Here is a 19,741-nt window from a genome sequence, read left to right as displayed (position 1 = left end):
AAAGAAGTGCCATGGTCAGATCACTTCCTGGTGCAACTGGACTTCTCCGCGACCCTTCCCCTCTGCAGGGAGGTGGGACCAATTCGGATGGTCCGCCCCTGCCACTTAATGGATCCAAATGGTTTCCAGAGAGTGGTAGGGGATGCCTTATCCCATGTTGATGGCCTTTCAGCTGATTCCCTGGTGGCCCGCTGGAATGCGGAGTTAACCAGGGCTATCGACTGTCTGGCTCCGAAGCGCCCTCTCCGATTGCATGGAGCCCGGACAGCTCCGTGGTTTTCTTCGGAGCTGAGGGCGATGAAACAATCGCTGAGACGGCTAGAGCGTCGGTGGCAAAAAACTCACTCCGAATCTGACCGGACACAGGTTAGAGCTCAACGTCGAGCCTACCAAGTGGCGATAGCGACGGCGAAGAAGACTTTCTTCACCGCCTCTATTGCATCTGCAGAAAATAGTAGCAGGAGACTTTTTCAGGTGGTTCGTAATTTAACGGAACCACCTTTACCACCGGGGCTTTGTAAAGACCCCAAGATCTCCTGCAACGATTTTGCAAAGTTTTTTGCAGATAAAATCACTCATATTCGGAAGGAGCTAGACACCACCGTGGGAGCAGGGCTGGGGCGGGAGAGTGCTAGAGCTCTGTCTGGTCAAGTTGCATGGAATCGATTTCAATCCATTACCCCCGAGGATGTGGACAGGCTGCTTGGACGCGTGAAACCAACCACCTGTCTCCTGGATCCTTGCCCATCCTGGCTAATAAAAGCAAGCCGGGAAGGGCTGGGCGATGGGCTCTGCGGGGTGGTGAATGCTTCCCTCTGTGAGGGAGCATTCCCAGATCCGCTGAAAGAGGCGGTCATCAAACCGCTTCTTAAAAAACCATCTTTAGACCCGGCCAGTATGGCCAACTATCGCCCAGTCTCAAATCTTCCATTCTTGGGCAAGGTGATTGAGCGCGTGGTTGCTGAACAACTCCAGGCACGCCTGGAGGATGCGGACCATTTGGATCCCTTCCAATCGGGATTCAGGCCTCATCATGGGACTGAAACTGCCTTGGTCGCGCTGGTTGATGATCTCCGGCGAGCTAGGGACAAAGGTGAGAGCTGTTTCCTAGTTCTGCTGGATCTCTCAGCGGCCTTTGATACAATCGACCATAACATCCTTCTGGACCGTCTAGAGGGGCTGGGAGCTGGGGGCACTGTTATACAGTGGTTTCGCTCCTTCCTCCTGGGCCGTGTTCAGAAAGTGGTGGTGGGGGATGAGTGTTCAGACCCCTGGGCCCTCACTTGTGGGGTGCCTCAGGGTTCCGTCCTCTCCCCCATGCTTTTTAACATCTATATGAAGCCGCTGGGAGAGATCATCAGGGGGTTTGGACTGGGTGTCCATCAATATGCAGATGATACCCAGCTCTACCTCTCTTTCAAATCAGAACCAGTGAAGGCGGTGAAGGTCCTGTGTGAGTGCCTGGAGGCGGTTGGAGGATGGATGGCGGCTAATGGATTGAGGTTGAATCCTGACAAGACAGAAGTACTGTTTTTGGGGGACAGGGGGCGGGCTGGTGTGGAGGACTCCCTGGTCCTGAATGGGGTAACTGTGCCCCTGAAGGACCAGGTGCGCAGCCTGGGAGTCATTTTGGACTCACAGCTGTCCATGGAGGCGCAGGTCAATTCTGTATCCAGGGCAGCTGTCTACCAACTCCACCTGGTACGCAGGCTGAGACCCTACCTGCCCGCGGACTGTCTCGCCAGAGTGGTGCATGCTCTAGTTATCTCCCGCTTGGACTACTGCAATGCGCTCTACGTGGGGCTACCTTTGAAGGTGACTCGGAAACTACAACTAATCCAGAATGCGGCAGCTAGACTGGTGACTGGGGGCAGCCGCCGAGACCACATAACACCGGTCTTGAAAGACCTACATTGGCTCCCAGTACGTTTCCGAGCACAATTCAAAGTGCTGGTGTTGACCTTTAAAGCCCTAAACGGCCTCGGCCCAGTATACCTGAAGGAGCGTCTCCACCCCCATCGTTCTGCCCGGACGCTGAGGTCCAGTGCCGAGGGCCTTCTGGCGGTTCCCTCATTACGAGAAGCAAAGCTACAGGGAACCAGGCAGAGGGCCTTCTCGGTAGTGGCACCCGCCTTGTGGAACGCCCTCCCATCAGATGTCAAAGCGATAAATAACTACCTGACATTCAGAAGACATCTTAAGGCAGCCCTGTTCAGGGAAGTTTTTAATCTGTGATATTTTAGTGTATTTCTGGTTTTTATGGAAGCCGCCCAGAGTGGCTGGGGAAACCCAGCCAGATGGGCGGGGTACAAATAATAAATTATTATTATTATTATTATACCCCATCTCTTTCCCCTCTTTCTTTCCCCCTTCTTTTTCCCCAACCGTAAGATGTCCATGACATTAAATGTCTCATACTGAACATTAACAGATACTGTGAAAAAAGTCTTGATAAATTGAAAGTGGAGGCGCTATATGTATTTTATTTTGCAACACAAGAAAATCTTCAATACAAACTTTTTTAAAGAAAAAAGAAATATTTGAGATAAGAACATATGCTCTTTGACAGTTATTGCCTAAACACCAGTTTCTTGGGTGGGGTGGGCTATTTCGTTATTTACCTGTATGGTGTTGCTGTGCGTTGAAAGACCTTAGTAAAAAAGTAATAAAATTAAATTTAAAAAATACAGAAAAACAAAAAGAGAGAGAAAAGCATTCATTGGAACTGCAGGTTATGTTTGCTAGCACGCAATACTTGCACTTGTAAGGAAAAGACCACAGTGGCCACTTACTGGACTCCACAATGTCAGTGTGGTATGTGGTTAAGGGAGGTGGACTCGTAATCTGGTGAACCAGGTTCGCTTCTCCGCTCCTCCACATGCAGCTGCTGGGTGACCTTGGGTGAGTCACACTTCTCTGAAGTCTCTCAGCCTCACTCACATCACAGAGTGTTTGTTGTGGGGGAGGAAGGGAAAGGAGATTGTTAGCCGCTTTGAGACTCCTTAGGGTAGTGATAAAGTGGGATATCAAATCCAAACTCCTCCTCCTCCTCCTCCTCTTCTTCTTCTTCTTCTTCCACAATGCCCCACTGTGCTGTACCATTTTCCAGGCCATTGTCGCGTCTCCTCGGCTGCTGCAGAGGCTCACGGGTTCCTGCCAGGCCCACTCATTCAAACTGGCCAATCTGTGGCAGCCTAGGGGGCATGGCTTGGGGAGCGGACCTGAGGGCAGCAGGCTTCACTCAGGTCCACTCTCCATCTATTTATTCTGGCCATCACTGCACTCAGCAGCCCTGTCACACTATGACAGTTCAAACTGGCCAGGTAGCAACAATTCGGCCATCTAAGCACTCACAATAGCTACGTTTGTGTTCCCCTCATGAATCTGCAAAAATTGGTGGTGATTTTATGTCCGTAAGCATGATTATTGTCTTGAAGACAATACCTCCTTGCGTATCTATCTATACAGAATCTGATGCACATTCTTTCTGGAGGGAATAGCCATCATGGCAGCTGGCTAATGTGTTTCACAGTCGCCTGCCATTCAGTAAGTAAGCGAGGTTATCAAGTACTCATTTGCTTTCCTTTGACTGTGAGGAACCCCTGGGCTTCCACAAATGTAAATTTAATTTACTTCTGACATGCCATTAAAAACAAGGAAGAAATGAAAGAATATGTGAAATGAGCTTCAGACTTTGCAAATGTCCCTTTTTATTAGTTAATTTTCACAGGGGATTACTATACAGATTTTTTTTCTTTAAAAAAAGGCTCTTGTTTCCTTACCGTTGGCACGTTTCCTTTGCAGTGAGAGAAATGTGGGCTGTTTCAAGAGGTGAACGTCTACATTTATCACTCTGGTTTCCCAATTTGTCCTCTGAGGGCGAATGCTGTAAGTGTGAGGCCTGTAAGGTTTACCTTTTGTCCTTGCTGAGAGAGAAACAAATTACTAAATTACTCTTCAGGTTTCCCCTGCTTTGTTAGGTCTCCTGTGTAACATGAATGGCTATGTCACAGGATAGATAAAAGGAAATACTTCTTCAGGCACTGTATGGTTAAACTATGGAGGGAAGGAATCAGTGATAGTTACCAACAGGGATGGCTTTCAAAGTGGATTTTTCAAAGTGGATTAGACAAAATCATGGAGCAGAAGGCCACCAACAGCTACTATTCATTGGCTTGATCCAGCAGTCTTGCCTTATGTTCTTATTACCAGTATAGGTGCCAGGTGGTTGAGAAACCAACCCCCATGGCAGGTTGCGAGGAATGGACAAGACAAGGAAAAGTCCTTACCATCTGCTTTTCTTAAATATTCACAGAGAGAGGCTTGGGAATGCAGACTCTCTAAATAATCATAATAAATAACAAGGTGAAAGATGAAAAAATCTTTTTAAATAATTCCAGTGGCACCTTTAAGATCAACTAAATATAAGCTTTCAAGGGATGAGCTTTCGTGTGTAATACACACTTCGTCAGATACTCTGAAGCAGAGGTTGCTTCAACCTTATAACTGTTGATGACTGTTATGGCAGCTGGTTCCACAAATTAGCTTCAGTATGTATAATGGGACATGAATCCAATATCTCTATTCAGACCAGATCTCTCCATAGTTTTTAGTTTGGTATTTATTAAAACTAAAATTCTTAAAACTAAAAACTATGGAGAGACCTGGTCTGAATAGAGATATTGGATTCATGTCCCATTATACATACTAAAGCTAATTTTGGTCATCTATCCTTTTAAAAACCCCTTACCCTTCCCTGTGGAACCAACTGCCATAACAGTCATCAACAGTTATAAGGTTGAAGCGACCTCTGCTTCAGAGTATCTGACAAAGTGTGTATTACACACGAAAGCTCATACCTTGAAAGCTGATATTTAGTTGATCTTTAAGGTGCCACTGGTATTATTTAAAAATATTTTTTCATCTTTCATCTTGTTATTTATTATGACTGTGACAGATCAACACGGCTAGCCCCCTGAATCTCTGAATAATGACATTGTCCTGAGGAAATCTCCAACCCCCTTTCTCCCACCTCCTCATTCGTCAACAGCACCACTCCCTTTACGGTTTCTGCTTAGCGCCATCTGTCTCCAAGCTCTTTGCTCTCCTACTTTTAAGGCTCGCCGGGTTCTGGGAGATGGTGGGTCTGGAATGCTTTCTAGTGATAATGTGTCAGCCAGCTGCTCTGGTTCTGCCTCCTCCTCCTCCTCTCCCATTATTTTCCAACTTTCCCCCCTCATCTTCCTCTGAGCTGTGGCCTCCCTCAAACCCCTGCTGTAAATCTATACTGTCTTCCTCTTCCTCTTCCTCCCTGGAAGGGTCAGGATGGGGAGGCGGTCTCCACCATAGCTGTCAACGGTCCCTTATTTGGCGGGAAACTCCCTTATCCCATGTCCCGCTGCTGTCCCTTATTGATGATGTCCCTTAAATTTCCCGGGTTTCAAAGGAAGCAGCTCCTCTCCTTCCCTCCCTGCCGGCCAGGGAGGAGGGAGGCTCCAGCTGTGTTGCTTGGCTGCGTTGCTCACCCAATAAGGAGTCTAAGAATGACTGGGGGGTGGAGCTTGCATGCCTTGTGCCCGGCCGCATTGCCTGGGGACTCGCCTTTGCTCAGCGCTTCCCAGCGGAGAGGTGACGGTGGTTTTCCTTGCTGCATCCCCTTTGCCGGGTTGCTGCGCTGTGGGAACCACCACTTGAGGCTTCATTTGGCTGATGGCTGGGCTTTCTGCCTTTGGCTTGGAGGGGCTCAGAAGTTGAACATACCTGTGCTTGGAAAATCTCTTATTTTGGCTGCTGATCCCTTATTTTCGAGGCTGCTGGTCCCTTATTTTCAAATCTGTAAGTTGACAGCTATGGTCTCCACCATTCTGCCTCTGCCCAGTCCCTGACAATAGGGCAGGTGTAGGGAATATTTCTGCCTTCAGACATTGCTCAACTACAACTCCCATCATTCCTGGACATTTTATGTAGGTATAGCCACACGGAGTTTGTGTAGATGTATATGTGTGGGTGGGTGAGGAGAGCATCTATCATTTTTCTTTCTTTTACAAAAACCACATCACAAGCTTGTTATAAACCAACTAGTCATTAGATCTATCAGTTGCTTGTTACAAACTGATTATCTCTATTCTCTTCAGATGCATTTTCTCCTAGGCTGCCACAGAACATTTTCAGTGAGAAAAATGTGCTTGTCGTTTCTGCTGGCTGTTAACTGGCTTTTCAATGAAACCATGGCTTCTCTTTCCGGGTGCACGAGATCCCAGCCAACCAGGGATCACAGAGTTTGATGATGACACTGTGCTATGTAGCCAATCAGAGTCAAACTTCTGACAATATTGCAAAGCCAGTTTATAAGATAATGCTCCCTGCCCTCACTCTAAATGGGCAAGTATATCTGATCAATTTTGCAGTCTTCCCTACACCCAGAAAAGAATGAAAGTGGGGTGCTTCTTCTGTGAAACATTTCTCAAAAAGTGTCTCTCGATGTTAAACCATCATTTTTTTTCCAGCTTGTGTTTACATTTCATTATTTTACTTTACTTATAGGTTAGTCACTTCACCTTCCTGCTAATGATTTGATAGATTAGTTTTTCCCCTGGTGATTATTATTTAATCCTTTCAGTCACATTAAGCATTCAGTAAGGAAGATTGTTGTTCTTTATTCAGGGCAGGGAGTGGAAGTTATCCGTAAGAGACAATTTCTGTGGCAAAACAGGTGGGAGTTGTTTACCTTTTCCTTTTTCTCCAGATCAGGCTGTAACATCCTGGAGACAAATAATCACTTTGCTTACAGAATAAACTTGCATAATTTCAACCAGCTGTAAAAACACTCAGGAATCTATTTTGTACTTGCGACTTGACTGAGTCTTTATGAATCACCTTGCCTTCATTTAGATGCTTGTTAGTTTCTTTGCAGAGCTCAACTCATGTAGCTTCACTGTAAAACGTAGAATAGCAAATGACTCCCTAAGCAAGGCAATCCTCACTGAGTTCAGTGAGGTAAGCCTCACTGAGTTCAATGGAACTTGCTGAGTTTCGCTGGTAGTTAAGATTGCTGACTTTCGTGGATAGTTGGGTGGATTTTTTCTCCTCCTTCCCCCGCACCATCTCCAAATTTCTTTTGGGGGATTGAGGAACCCCCAGAACAGTTTTATAGAGTGCAGGGGGGGGGACAGAAGAAATTCTACTTGCACAAGCAGTTACTTAGCTTACTTTGGATACAGTTAGTGCTGTTTTTCTAGGAAAAGAGGTGCCAGAACTCACCAGGAGACCCCCTTGTTCTATTGCAATGGCAATGGCACCCACCTGACAGGTGCTGGAACTGAATTCCAGCACGTTCTGGCTGGAAAAAAAGCTCTGGATACAGCCCTTTGTATCCCCCATCTTTAGATCAAACCTATCCATTCTGAAGGAAATCAGCCCTGAGTGCCACTGGAAGGACAGAACCTGAAGCTGAGGCTCCAATACTTTGGCCACCTCATGTGAAGACTCCCTGGAAAAGACCCTGATGTTGGGAAAGATTGAGGGCACAAGAAGAAGGGGACGACAGAGGACGAGATGGTTGGATAGTGTTCTCGAAGCTACCAGCATGAGTTTGACCCTACTGCGGGAGGCAGTGAAAGACAGGAGTGCCTGGCGTGCTCTGGTCCATGGGGTCATGAAGAGTCGGACATGAGTAAATGACTAAACAACAACAAGGAAAAGTGGGAGATTCCAGGATCAAATCAGAAACTATGATGGCTTCTCTAAATCAGGGACATCCCTGGAAAAGAGGGACACTTGGAGGGTCTGCCATCTTGCCCTCTGCTTCTCCTGTGTCATGGGAGAGATCTTGCAGAACCTATATGTAGAAGCAGTAATCAGGAGGGATGATCCAAAAGTAGAGTGCTTTTCACAAATACATTTTCTGTTTTCCTTTCCCCTTCCTCCTCGTTGATTTATTCATTGCCTTCTAAACAACCGTCTCAAGGTGATCTACACTGAAGATACATAAAAACAGTCAACTTCTAATATGAAAGTACTTGAAAAAAACAAGGAAGTTTTCAGGTGTACAATTAAGGCAGTGTGAACCTTCATTGCAGTATATTTTATGATTTAACTTATTCACTAATTAGGAGTAATCTTCTGATCTTTAGGCACCATGCAGATAAAAAGCAGGCGTCACACAGCTTGCAACTATTTGTACGGAATTGTGAGGTTCCCTCCCTGCTTTTTTCCTTTAGTTTTATCAAGGCTGCATTTTCAAAGGATTCTGATGGGAACGTTAGATGAAGCAAAAAGAAAGAAAGTCCCGTCCGTCCCCCCCCCATATCTGAAAGGCTGTTTAACTATGCATAAATTCAAGGGGGAGAAAAATAACACATAGTTTTTCCAGTCTAATAATTTAGATTCAACTAAAAGTTCCATGAAATGTTACACAATTGTTTCTGTTCTCCGTCATTCTTTTATTCTCTCTCTCTGTCTCTCTCTCTGTCTGTCTCACAAACACATACAGCTGAATTGATTTGAGCAATGATTTGCAATGAAAATGCAATTAGCTTTTATCAGGTCTCTCCCAACCCATTAGCTGGAACTGGGGTCACTCCATACCAATGAAGAAGTCTCTTGTAGCTTTCTTCTGAAAGAAGGAAGCAGTTGCTCCTGACCATGTGGCCTGTTTTGGCTATTAGATTGGAGGGAGCTTGCCTATACAGTCATACGTTGGATCCAGAACCCCCTGGAACGCGGATGTTTTGGCTCCTGAACGCCACAAACCCGGAAGCGATTGTTCCTGTCTGCAAACATTCTTTTGGAACCCGAATGCCCGGCGGGGCTTCCGTGGCTTCTGATTGGCTGCAGGATCTTCCTGCAGCCAATCAGAAGCTGCAATTTGGTTTTTGAACGTTTTGGAAGTCGAACGGACTTCCAGAACAGATTCCATCCAACTTACAAGGTACGACTGTAAGAGCTTGCTCTCTGCCCCTGGAGTTTTCCTTCCTTGTTATATTTTACTAGCTATGACTTTTGATCAATTCCTTTCTCGAGTCTTACAGCCCCCTGTAAGCTCAGTCCACCCACTTTTAAAGTTTCAGTTGCCTGCTTGAATGAGTCTGGCAGCAAGTGGTAGTTTCATCCTATTGATGCTTCCCCAGAATACCACCCAACATTTCTCAAAATGGGGACATCCTATTCTATTATTATTATTATTATTATTATTATTATTATTATTATTATTACCCTACCCATCTGCCTGGGTTGCCCCAGCCACTCTGGGTGGCTTTCAACATATATAAAAACATAATAAAACATTAAATGTTTTTTATTAAAAGAAACCTTCCCTATACAGGGCTGCCTTCAGATGACTTCTATAGTTTGTGTAGTTACTTATTTCCTTGGCTGTGGGGGTCGCATAACTTCATACCCTCCAACATTTTTCTGGTGAAAATAGGGATGTCCTAAGGGAAAGCAGGACATTGTGGGATCAAATCAGAAACTGGGATGGCTTCTGTAAATCCGGGACTGCCCCTGGAAAATAGGGACACTTGGAGGGTCTGAGTTAAGCTCCCCTGTACATTCAGAAGCACACAATCCCAGGCCAGCAGGAAAGTGTACATACATAGGGATTATCCCCTTTTTCTAAAGGGGAGCAAGAGATTTTTGTCTTCTGATTCTCCCACCTCAGTAAAACAACCACACCTGGCCATCGCGAAGCTAAATGCTCATTGTGAATAACTGTCAGATTATGCATCTGTATCAAATGGTTTAAAGAACCCTGCCTGGCTTGATACAAGTTTCCCGATCGCTCTCTTGTGGGTGATTACTTTGATTAAACACCTTTCCCTTCATTTTTATTGCTTTTTAATGTTGATTTTGCAAAACATTTTTTAATTATACAGAGGGCGAACTTTTCCTTAGGTACCCAAAACTCGGGTGGAAACATCTGCAGAGGTGGATAATATGGCATGAACTCTCGTGTGATCTCCCTGGCTGGTTATTTCCTTCCATAGTTAGGGGGCTGTAAACACCTATCTTTTGATATTAAATCCTTATTTGCACTTAACCATTCACTGAACCTTCCTCTTGCCATGCAGCCACATTCAAAGAACAAGAAAAAAGCTTCAGGATTAAGGCATTTGGGGGAGAGATAAACCTATGATTCACTTTAGTTGGAGCGTGCCCAAAAATGTCATATTTTTTTACATGATATGCAAACATAAAGTCAATGGGCATGATTCACTTGAGCCCTTCTAGGCTGCAATTGCATAAAAGGTAAAGGGACCCCTGACCATTAGGTCCAGTCGTGGTCGACTCTGGGGTTGCGGCGCTCATCTCGCTTTATTGGCCGAGGGAGCCGGCGTACAGCTTCCGGGTCATGTGGCCAGCATGACTAAGCCGCTTCTGGCGAACTAGAGCAGCGCACGGAAATGCCGTTTACCTTCCCGCTGAAGCGGTACCTATTTATCTACTTGCATTTTGATGTGCTTTCAAACTGCTAGGTTGGCAGGATCAGGGAGCGAGCAACGGAGCTCACCCCGTTGCGGGGATTCAAACTGCCTACCTTCTGATCGGCAAGTCCTAGGCTCTGTGGTTTAACCCACAGCGCCACCCACATACCCAATCCTAATAACTTTATTGTAGTAGACATCGGCCATGACAAATCTGAATCAAAAATAAATACAAGCAAAAGGGGTGTCACGATCACAAATAATGATCTCTATTTCGATCACTGCATCTCCCTTACAGTTCACTGCTATATTGTCTTGGGTCTTCTTTCTGATCTTTTTGGCCGCCAAAGCAAAAGGGGCGATTTTACAATGCTAAGAAGCCATAGGACCTTTTCTGCCGGGGAGAGAGATCTTTCCTGTATGGATGCTAACGTGAGTAATTGCTTCTTGGGTCCAATGTATCATGGGCAATATAATAAATAGTGCAATATGTATTCTACGTGCAGTTGCCCACATATACAGAGTCTGTCTTCATATGGTACCCTGTTATATCGTTCATCTAGAAGGGCGGAGGACATAGCTTGAAAATGCAGCTCAATCACAGTGAATCTAAGTAACGCTGGCCAGAAATTCAGCAGGTAACTGGCTCTAAAATGGACCGTTTGGGGGAACGCAGGTGGTGCTGTGGTCTAAACCACAGAGCCTAGGGCTTGCTGATCAGAAGGTCGGCGGTTCGAGTCCCCGCGACGGGGTGAGCTCTTGCCAACCTAGCAGTTCGAAAGCATGTCAAAGTGCAAGTAGATAAATAGGTATCGTTCTGGCGGGAAGGTAAACGGTGTTTCCGTGCACTGTTCTGGTTTGCCGGAAGCAGCTTAGTCATGCTGGCCACATGACCCAGAAGCTGTACGCTGGCTCCCTCGGCCAGTAAGGCGAGATGAGCACCGCAACCCCAGAGTCGTCCATGACTGGACCTAACGGTCAGGGGTACCTTTACCTTTACCTTTACCTTTATATCATGTAGTGATTCTGTCCAGTGGCACCAATCCCTTGATTGGCATTTGTCTGTGGATATCATCATCTCTAGTTTATGGAAATAATAAAGTTCAACTTACATTGGGTGTTTTAGATTTCCACCATTGGTTGTTCACCAATTCCGTATATACCCACTTAACCTGAACTCAACAGAACTGACTTCTGAATAGATACATATATATAGGATTGTGCTGTTATGGGTGCAGACTAAGTACATTTACATAGGAGTAGGCTGCATCAAACATTGATATTTAATGGCAAGTAAATGTGTAGGGATGGGATGAGAAATTTGTTTGGTTCTCTTGTTGTTAAATTTATATACTGCTTAACTGCTAAATTTTCACATGTTTTAGAGAAAACTTATCTGTCAGGAGTGCTCTGATGGTGTTTCCTGCTTGGCAGGGAGTTGGACTCGATGGCCCTTGTGGTCTCTTCCAACTCTATGATTCTATGATTCTATGATCTCATACTTACTGAAACAATACCAGACCCAAAATGCAGCTAAGCTTTGAAATTCCCACTTCTCCAAATACATTTCCAACAAAAAATGTGTGTAGAAATCGATATATTAGGGTAAATAAAGTGTGAATAAAATTTCCATACTTTCGTAAAAACCTTAGAACATGCATTATAAAGGGAAATTGCTTGCAAGAATACATGCAACTTTGCGTACAAAGTAGTGCAAATTAGAAACACATTCTAAAATTCTGGCAAATGCTTGTGATGACTCTTTTTAAAAAATAAAATGCAGACTGGTGGTGAACAGAATTTAAGATTGGAAAAACAAGAAAAAAATAGAGAATCTGAAATTGACACATTTGTGCAGTCCAATTAACACTACAGAAGATTTTATGGCACACCATATTTATTTCAAATGGGATGTGGGTGGCGCTGTGGTCTAAACCGCTGAGCCTCTTGGGCTTGCCGATCAGAAGGTCAGCGGTTCAAATCCCCGCAACAGGGTGAGCTCCTGTTGCTCTGTCCCAGCTTCTGCCTACCTAGCAGTTTGAAAGCACACCGGTGCAGCGGGAAGGTAAACAGTGTTTCCACGCACTCTGGTTTCCATCACGATGTTCCTTTGCACCAGAAGTGCTTTAGTCATGCTGGCCACATGACCCGGAAAAGCTGTCTGTGGACAAACACCGACTCCCTCGGCCTGAAAGTGAGATGAGCGCCACAACTCCATAGCCCCCTTTGACTGGACTTAACTGTCCAGGGGTCCTTTACATACATTTATTTATTTATTTATTTATTTATTTATTTATTTATTTATTTATTTATTTAAAATTGGATTAAGTGTATGCCTAACCTCCTAGTAAGATTATTGAAATTTAAAACTGGATTCCATCCACTTTTTCCAGGATCACTGCTTTGGTGTCCTCCAAAGAAACTCTTTGCCTTTCAAAGTCATTGGGCTTTAAAGAGACATTCTCTTCTACTTCCTTTAAAAAAGAAAAAGAAACTAATTATCTCCCTTCTCCAGAGTACCTGTTTCCACACACCCCTTCAAATATAGTCCTCCCCTTCTTTTCAGTGATTGCACTGCACTCATTTCCACCGACTGTTCAAGGAGCTTTCGTAAATGAGGTTAATAACCTCCTTGCCCCTCATGTGATTTTTGAGACTTGGGAATCTTAATTTTTCTTTAAATGCGGCATGTAATGTGCTGGGAAAGTGTTTCAAATTCAAATGACAATCTCCCTATAAACGTTCATATATATCCTCAGGGGTGCTATTTCATTATTTCATGTTTAGGGAAGGCCAAGGCTATTCTGGTAAATGGACAAAATACACAATAAATGCCTATTATTGGCTACATTTAAGAGATGAGCCGTGCAATGCTGTGTACATCTACTCAGAAGTAAGACCCATTGACTGACTCCCAGGTAAGTGTGAATAGGATTGTTGCCCTCTAAACCCCATTGGCTTATTTTAATATTCTTTTAATATTAATAATATTACAGAATATTATTTAATATTCTCTAGACTAGTTTGTTTCTTATTGTATTTTATGTCAATGAATTTCAATAAAAATTATAAAAAACTCCATTCACTTCAATGACACTCACTTTTCAATAGATATAATAATAATAATAATAATAATAATAATAATAATAATAATAATTATTATTTATTATTTATAGCCCATCCATCTTGCTGGGTTTCCCAAGCCACTCTGGGTGGCTCCCAACAGAATATTAAAAATATGACAAAACATTGAACATTAAAAACTTCCCTAAACAGGGCTGCCTTCAAATGTCTTCTAAAATAACAAATTAACAAATTAACAAAAGATATTTGTTAATTTCCTTGACATCTGATGTGAGGGCAGGTGCCACCACCGAGAAGGCCCTCTGCCTGGTTCTCTGTAACCTCACTTCTTGCAGTGAGGGAACCGCCAGAACGCCCTTGGAGCTGGACCTCAGTGTCCGGGCTGAACAATTGGAGACGCTCCTTCAGGTATAAATTGTGAGATAAACAGCCAAAAAGCAGAGTCTCAATGAATTACTGAAATACACGAATGCCAGAGGGGTGTGTGGACCTATTACCTTCTCTGCCACCCCTTTTACATACTGTTTTAAAGATTTTGAAAGGGATGGGAGTCAGGGGTGTGACTTGTGGATTTGTGCCCCAGAATCAGGGATAAACATTCTTCTTTCATAATAAGCAATCAAGGCTATGCCAAACCTATTGAAAGGTTATCCCACAGAAGGCAGCGATAGCTTATATAGGACACCTGGGGGGGGGGGGACCAGTCGTACCTTGGTTCTTGAATGCCTTGGTACTCGTACGTTTTGATTCCCGAACGCCAAAAATCCAGGAGTAAGTGTTCCGGTTTTCAAACGTTCTTTGGAAGCCAAACATCCAATGTGGCTTCCGCAGCTTCCGCTTCAGTGCAGGAAGCTCCTGCACCCAATCAGAAGCCATGCCTTGGTTTCTGAACAGTTCCAGGAGTCGAATGGACTCCTGGAACAGATTAAGGTCGACAACCAAGATACAGTCATGCCTTGAGTTAAAGACACTTCGGGTTAAATCTTTTCAGGTTGCATCCTGCGGCGGCCTGGAGGTACCAGGATAGGGTTACTTCTGAGTTTTGCCGCTCGCACATGCACAGGCTCTCAAGATGACATCACGTGCATGCGCAGAAGCGGCAAATCACAACCCGCACACCTGCCGATGCACAGACACGGGTTGCGTTCTGCTCATGTTGCGAACGGGGCTCCGGAACGGATCCCGTTCGCAACCAGAGGTACCACTGTACCACTGTTTGACCTAAAGAACTCAAAATATCACCAGTACAATTCCTTTTGAAGTCTAGGGGGTATGTGAATCATTGATATAAATATAAGAGTCCAGATTGCGGGGTGTCAGGGAACTGCCATTGACTCAGGGGTGGTAGGGGAAAGGCCAGATGGATTACAGAGAGTCCCCAAAGATCGTGGGAAGCAGCACCTCCTCAGCGGAGGAGAGTAATCACGCCTCCAGCGGAGAGGAGCTGCAGGGCTCGGAGGATGCGAGGCGGTGCCAGGACACCTTGCCTGGGCAAAGCGGGGAGGAGAGAGGTCCTCCGTTACCCACGCCCTCCTTGCGCAGTAGGCTTCCGCGCAGAGAGGGGAAGCGCAGACTGGGCGTCAAGAAACTACTCTGCTGGGGAAGGTTTAAGGACCACCCACTCACAGATTCTGCCAGTGAATGAGCGAGCCACGAAATAGTGGCGCTCTGCATGGTGAAGATTTCTTTGGCACCAATAACAAGGCTTTACAGCTGACCAGGAAGGCATTTACCTGATTGCTCTCAAGCAACCCCCTGATACTCTCACACGGGGGATGCAATGGCTGGCTGCTGTTATGTCCCTCTGCGACATTAGAAATTATTACAAGATTCGGAAGGGTGATGGTGATTTGTATACTGAAACAGAACATCCATTTCCCACTCTGCTGCTCACTTGCTCCCTCCTGGGTCCTTCGAGATCTCCAAAAGCATACTGATCTGCCGATCAGCCCCAGGGTAACTTTTAGTCAGTGCCTACCTCTACATCGCTTCATGGTTCCGGCCCAGAAATGTTGCCATTTTTCATCTTTATGTTCATCTTTATGTTTCATCTGACACTTGGAGCAAGGTCCTTTTTCTAAAATGCAGTTGCCTTTGACCATTAGACTGTAGCCTGGATAATAGAACTACTTGAAAGTTAATCGCAGTCCTGCTATAGCTTTGTTCAGGAGTCCTGAATAACCTTGATCCTGTCTTGAATTCTTCATGGAAGAAGGAAAGTGAAGAGAATTTGGAAAATGTCAGAGTATTCTCAGCACATTTCACCAAGGTGGCCTTCAGGAGCCTCTTAATTCTACGTTTTCTACCCATGATATGTGGCAGAGTAGGAAGGAGCTTCTGCGAGCGTCTCCACCCCCATCGTTCTGCCTGGACACTGAGGTCCAGCTCCGAGGTGGTTCTGGTGGTTCCCTCCCTGCGAGAAGTGAGGTTACAGGGAACCAGTTAGAGGGCCTTCTCGGTGGTGGCACCCGCTCTGTAGAACGTCAAGGAAATAAACAACTATCTGACTTTTAGAAGGCATCTGAAGGCAGCCCTGTTTAGGGAAGTTTTTGATGTTTGATGTTTTATTCTGTTTTTAATTTGTTGGGAGGCGCCCAGAGTGGCTGGGGAAACCCAGCTGGATGGGCAGAGTATAAATAATAAATTATTATAATAATATTATTATTACTAGGAAGCGCTCGTTCCACTGTCAACAGGCAGGACAGCCACAATTGCCCCCGGGGCAGTGGCAGCAGGGAAGAGAAAAAAAAGAAATGCTTCAGTCTGTTTTCTCCATACTCGAGGTTATACCCTAAAACAATACATTTCATTCCAGGCTTTGAGTTCTGGCCAAATGCACTACACTTCCAGTCTGATATTAAATTCAAGCAAACGTCATGATCTTCTTAAAAGTGTGAAGGAGGAATTTCTGCTTCCATCATCCATAAGATACACACAGTGGGAGACTAAAAGGATTCCCTCTGCACTTCATAAAGGAACTCAACATGAATATGGAAGGAAGCCAGGTTTTTGAAACCCCTGCTTTCTTCTTAATCCTTTAAAAAGCTTTATAGTATTTTTCTTATATATAATAACAACCGAAAACTATACTGAATAATAACTTAATTATCACCTAGTTTTATGTTTGCAATGTGACTAAATGTCTAAAGACTACCATGCTGTTCTCCGAATTGTTCAGGGCCCTGTTGTTTTGTTAATATTTATGTAACACCCTTTAAAAAGTGAGGCCTTTAATTCTGGCAAGTGGTGAATACAGGATATAAAATTTATCCCCTCAAGGTGTCAACCAGTCTACTTTATTAGCTTCTTTTTAATAATAATAAAAAAATTGTTGACTTAAAAATTGGAATGGAGGGGGGAAATGCTATTAGAAGGAATCAAATTTATGAATCCAATTTATTCAGATGTGTGACACGGAAAAGCATATAAATGACATTTATTGCTTAGGTAATTACTCATTTTTATTGAATGGCAGCATAATTACTTGAACAAAGTCGTATGTTCAGTAATGTATGCACCAAATGTTACAGCTGCCCTTGGCTACAGTAACTTTACTCCCCCCCCCCCTTCACGGATTTCTGCATAGTATACTCAGCCCTCGTTAAAGGATTCTCTGTTAAAACCAATTGTAGTGGCAGTTAGACTTCAACGGCTGTTCTTTGAACAACTTCATGCTCCACGACACCCAACCACAATTATTTCCAACCCGCGCTGTATTCAATTTCATTAGCCTGGTTAGGAAGGGCAACGTTCAGCTACGGAATCCGCTGGCTGAGAAACAAAATTCTAATTATGTTGAAAAGCACATCTCGTCTTGTTTAGTTTTCTACAAAAGAATAGTATACAATTAAAAAAAGAAAGAAGATCCAAAAGAATTCAGATATCTATGCTGAAATTTAAAAAAAAAGGCACTTTTTAATTGGAATGGGAATATTTTGGCCACCTAACAAGGCAGTTTCTGAATCAGTATTCTTAAACCAGGACATCCCTGTCTGGGAATTCAAATTTACAGTCTGGGCTTGTGTTGAAGGGTTTTCTCCCTAAAGCAGAGGCTCTGGCTTAATTTAGGGTTGTCATACATCTGGAATTTTCTGGACATAAGCAGTATCCAGCCCCCTTAAGCAGCATGCCGGCAGAAATCGCTGAAATGTCCAGGAAAATCTGGGTGCATGGCAGCCATGTTGGTAGTGTAGATTTCCATTAAAAATAGCTTAAAAACTCATTTTTGGGTTGAGATTTTGCCAAGAAAGCTCAACAACATTTTTGTCTGGATTATCACTTTGGGAAAGATGGCAAACCTAGCTTAATTTGAACTAGTAGAGGGTTTAGTTTGTGTAGGATAAAAATCTTGACCTTTGGAAACATCTAAGTTTCAAACAGACTAGACCCATTGAAATGAATGTACATAATGTAACCATGTACATTCATTTCAATGGGTCTGTTCTTTGTAAAACTTAGTTGAATGCCACCACTTTTTCAGAATGAGGATGCAAGGGGTTTTTTTCCGTTCTTGTCTGCATTTGTCACACGCAGATCTTTTTCTGTTTCGTCTCCTGCCAATAACTGCATTTTTCATCTCCCTGCCCACTGTGGTGAAATGATATATTCATTACATTATTCCACCTCATTCTTAATTGGGTGGGAGACAGGATGCAATCAATTACATATCACTTGCCTACTAAAAGCAACAACAATACTGATCGTATTCACTGAATGGATTTCTATTCTGGACATAGAATGTATACGTGAACATTCCTTGTTCATTTTCATCCCTCATTCAAAAATTAAAAGTTGGGCAGGAAAAGCTCACCAGATGGGACAGACCCACTGATATAAGAATTAGAGACCCAGGGCAAAGATTTGATTCGATTTTAAAAATGTTCCAATATAATAATAATAATAATAATAATAATAATAACAACAACAACAACAACAACAACAACAATAACAACAACAACAAAACAACAACAACAACAACAACAACAACAACAACAACAACAATAATAATAATTTGTTTATATCCCGCCCTCCCCAGCCAGAACCGGGCTCAGGGTGGCTAACATCAGAATATATAATACATTAAGACATAAAATTCAACAAACGACTAAAATACAGATTAAAATCAGATTAACATCGAAATAAAATCAGATGGCTACCCGCTAATTATAACTATAGGGGCTGGGAACCTTAAATACTCACCAGGCTCAGCTATTTATATGGGCCGATGAGAGGAGTTAGAGAGGCCACTTATATGCAGGGTCTTGTAAGAGGAAAGGGGTCAGACTGAGCCCTGGCCAAAGATCTAGCAGATATTACTTGCAATATTACTTGCGTTTAACCTTTGGCTGGAATACATCCATGAATGATACCTCCATGCCTGCATTTTGTGACTCCCTTCTACGCTGCATTCCACCTCTTCTATCTGACCCTGAAAGTGGTACAAATGGCAGGATGCTTTCCTATGTCTGTTGTGAGTTAGCTTTCTCCTTGAAAGCTTCCATGAAGCAGATAGCCGATGGAATGTAAACAATCCTGAAGGCCTGGTTGCTAGGGCGACGGTGACAGAAGCATGATATTTGGGATCAAATGGCCTGGGCACATTTGGGACACTCCAAGGTGATTCTGGGAATGAAGATACCCATATGGAGCCAATTTTACTGCTTATACCCTGTAACCTTTCCTGATGTATGTCAAAGGATGTTTATGTTTTAATAATCTTTAGATGTTTTATGACTCTTTCTGTGCGCTGCCTATCAAACCCTTGCTCTTCCTTGTGGCAGACCTTCTTAACTGGCTAGGACAACCACATTAAGTCGAGCTCTGCCCTTTTGCAATAGCTAGAATAAGTGCTGGCTCCCACCTGGACACTGGACTTGAATTAGTTTCCTTGGTCCCATGGTTTATTTGAAAGGTGGTCCCTTACCTGGGTAAGGAACAAGGTGGTGTAGAAGTGAATTCTTGCCACACCCCTACACTAGGTTTGTTCCTGTAGCTTACAGGGGTGGGCAGGGGGCACAGGCAGAGTAGCAGTGAGGTCCTTCTTATGGTTTTCCCACAGGCAACCAGTTGACCACTGTGAAAACAGGGTGCTGGACTAGATGGGTGATTGCCTATCTAACTGGAAAATCCTAAGGTTAGTACTCTTCACTGTCAGAGATCGGTCTTCTCTCCTCTGCTGATGAGTTTGCTTTGCCTTTTCCATCATGTATGTATGTATGTATAATGGACCTTGAATG

General features: G+C 44.0%; 1 long non-coding RNA gene across 1 annotated transcript; it reads left to right on the top strand.

Moving 5' to 3' along the window:
* The first annotated feature begins 2,916 nt into the window (after nt 1-2,916).
* LOC309335685 lies at nt 2,917-17,696 on the top strand. Its single transcript, XR_014153635.1, has 3 exons — nt 2,917-3,546; nt 6,664-6,712; nt 16,321-17,696. It is a non-coding gene; the product is annotated as an uncharacterized lncRNA (long non-coding RNA).
* The last annotated feature ends 2,045 nt before the right edge of the window (nt 17,697-19,741 follow it).

The sequence above is a fragment of the Podarcis erhardii genome (genome assembly GCF_964252035.2).
Source record: "Podarcis erhardii genome assembly, chromosome: 1".
NCBI lineage: Eukaryota > Metazoa > Chordata > Lepidosauria > Squamata > Lacertidae > Podarcis > Podarcis erhardii.
Note: the sequence above shows the minus strand (reverse complement) of the source record. Positions and strands in the feature narration are given on the sequence as shown.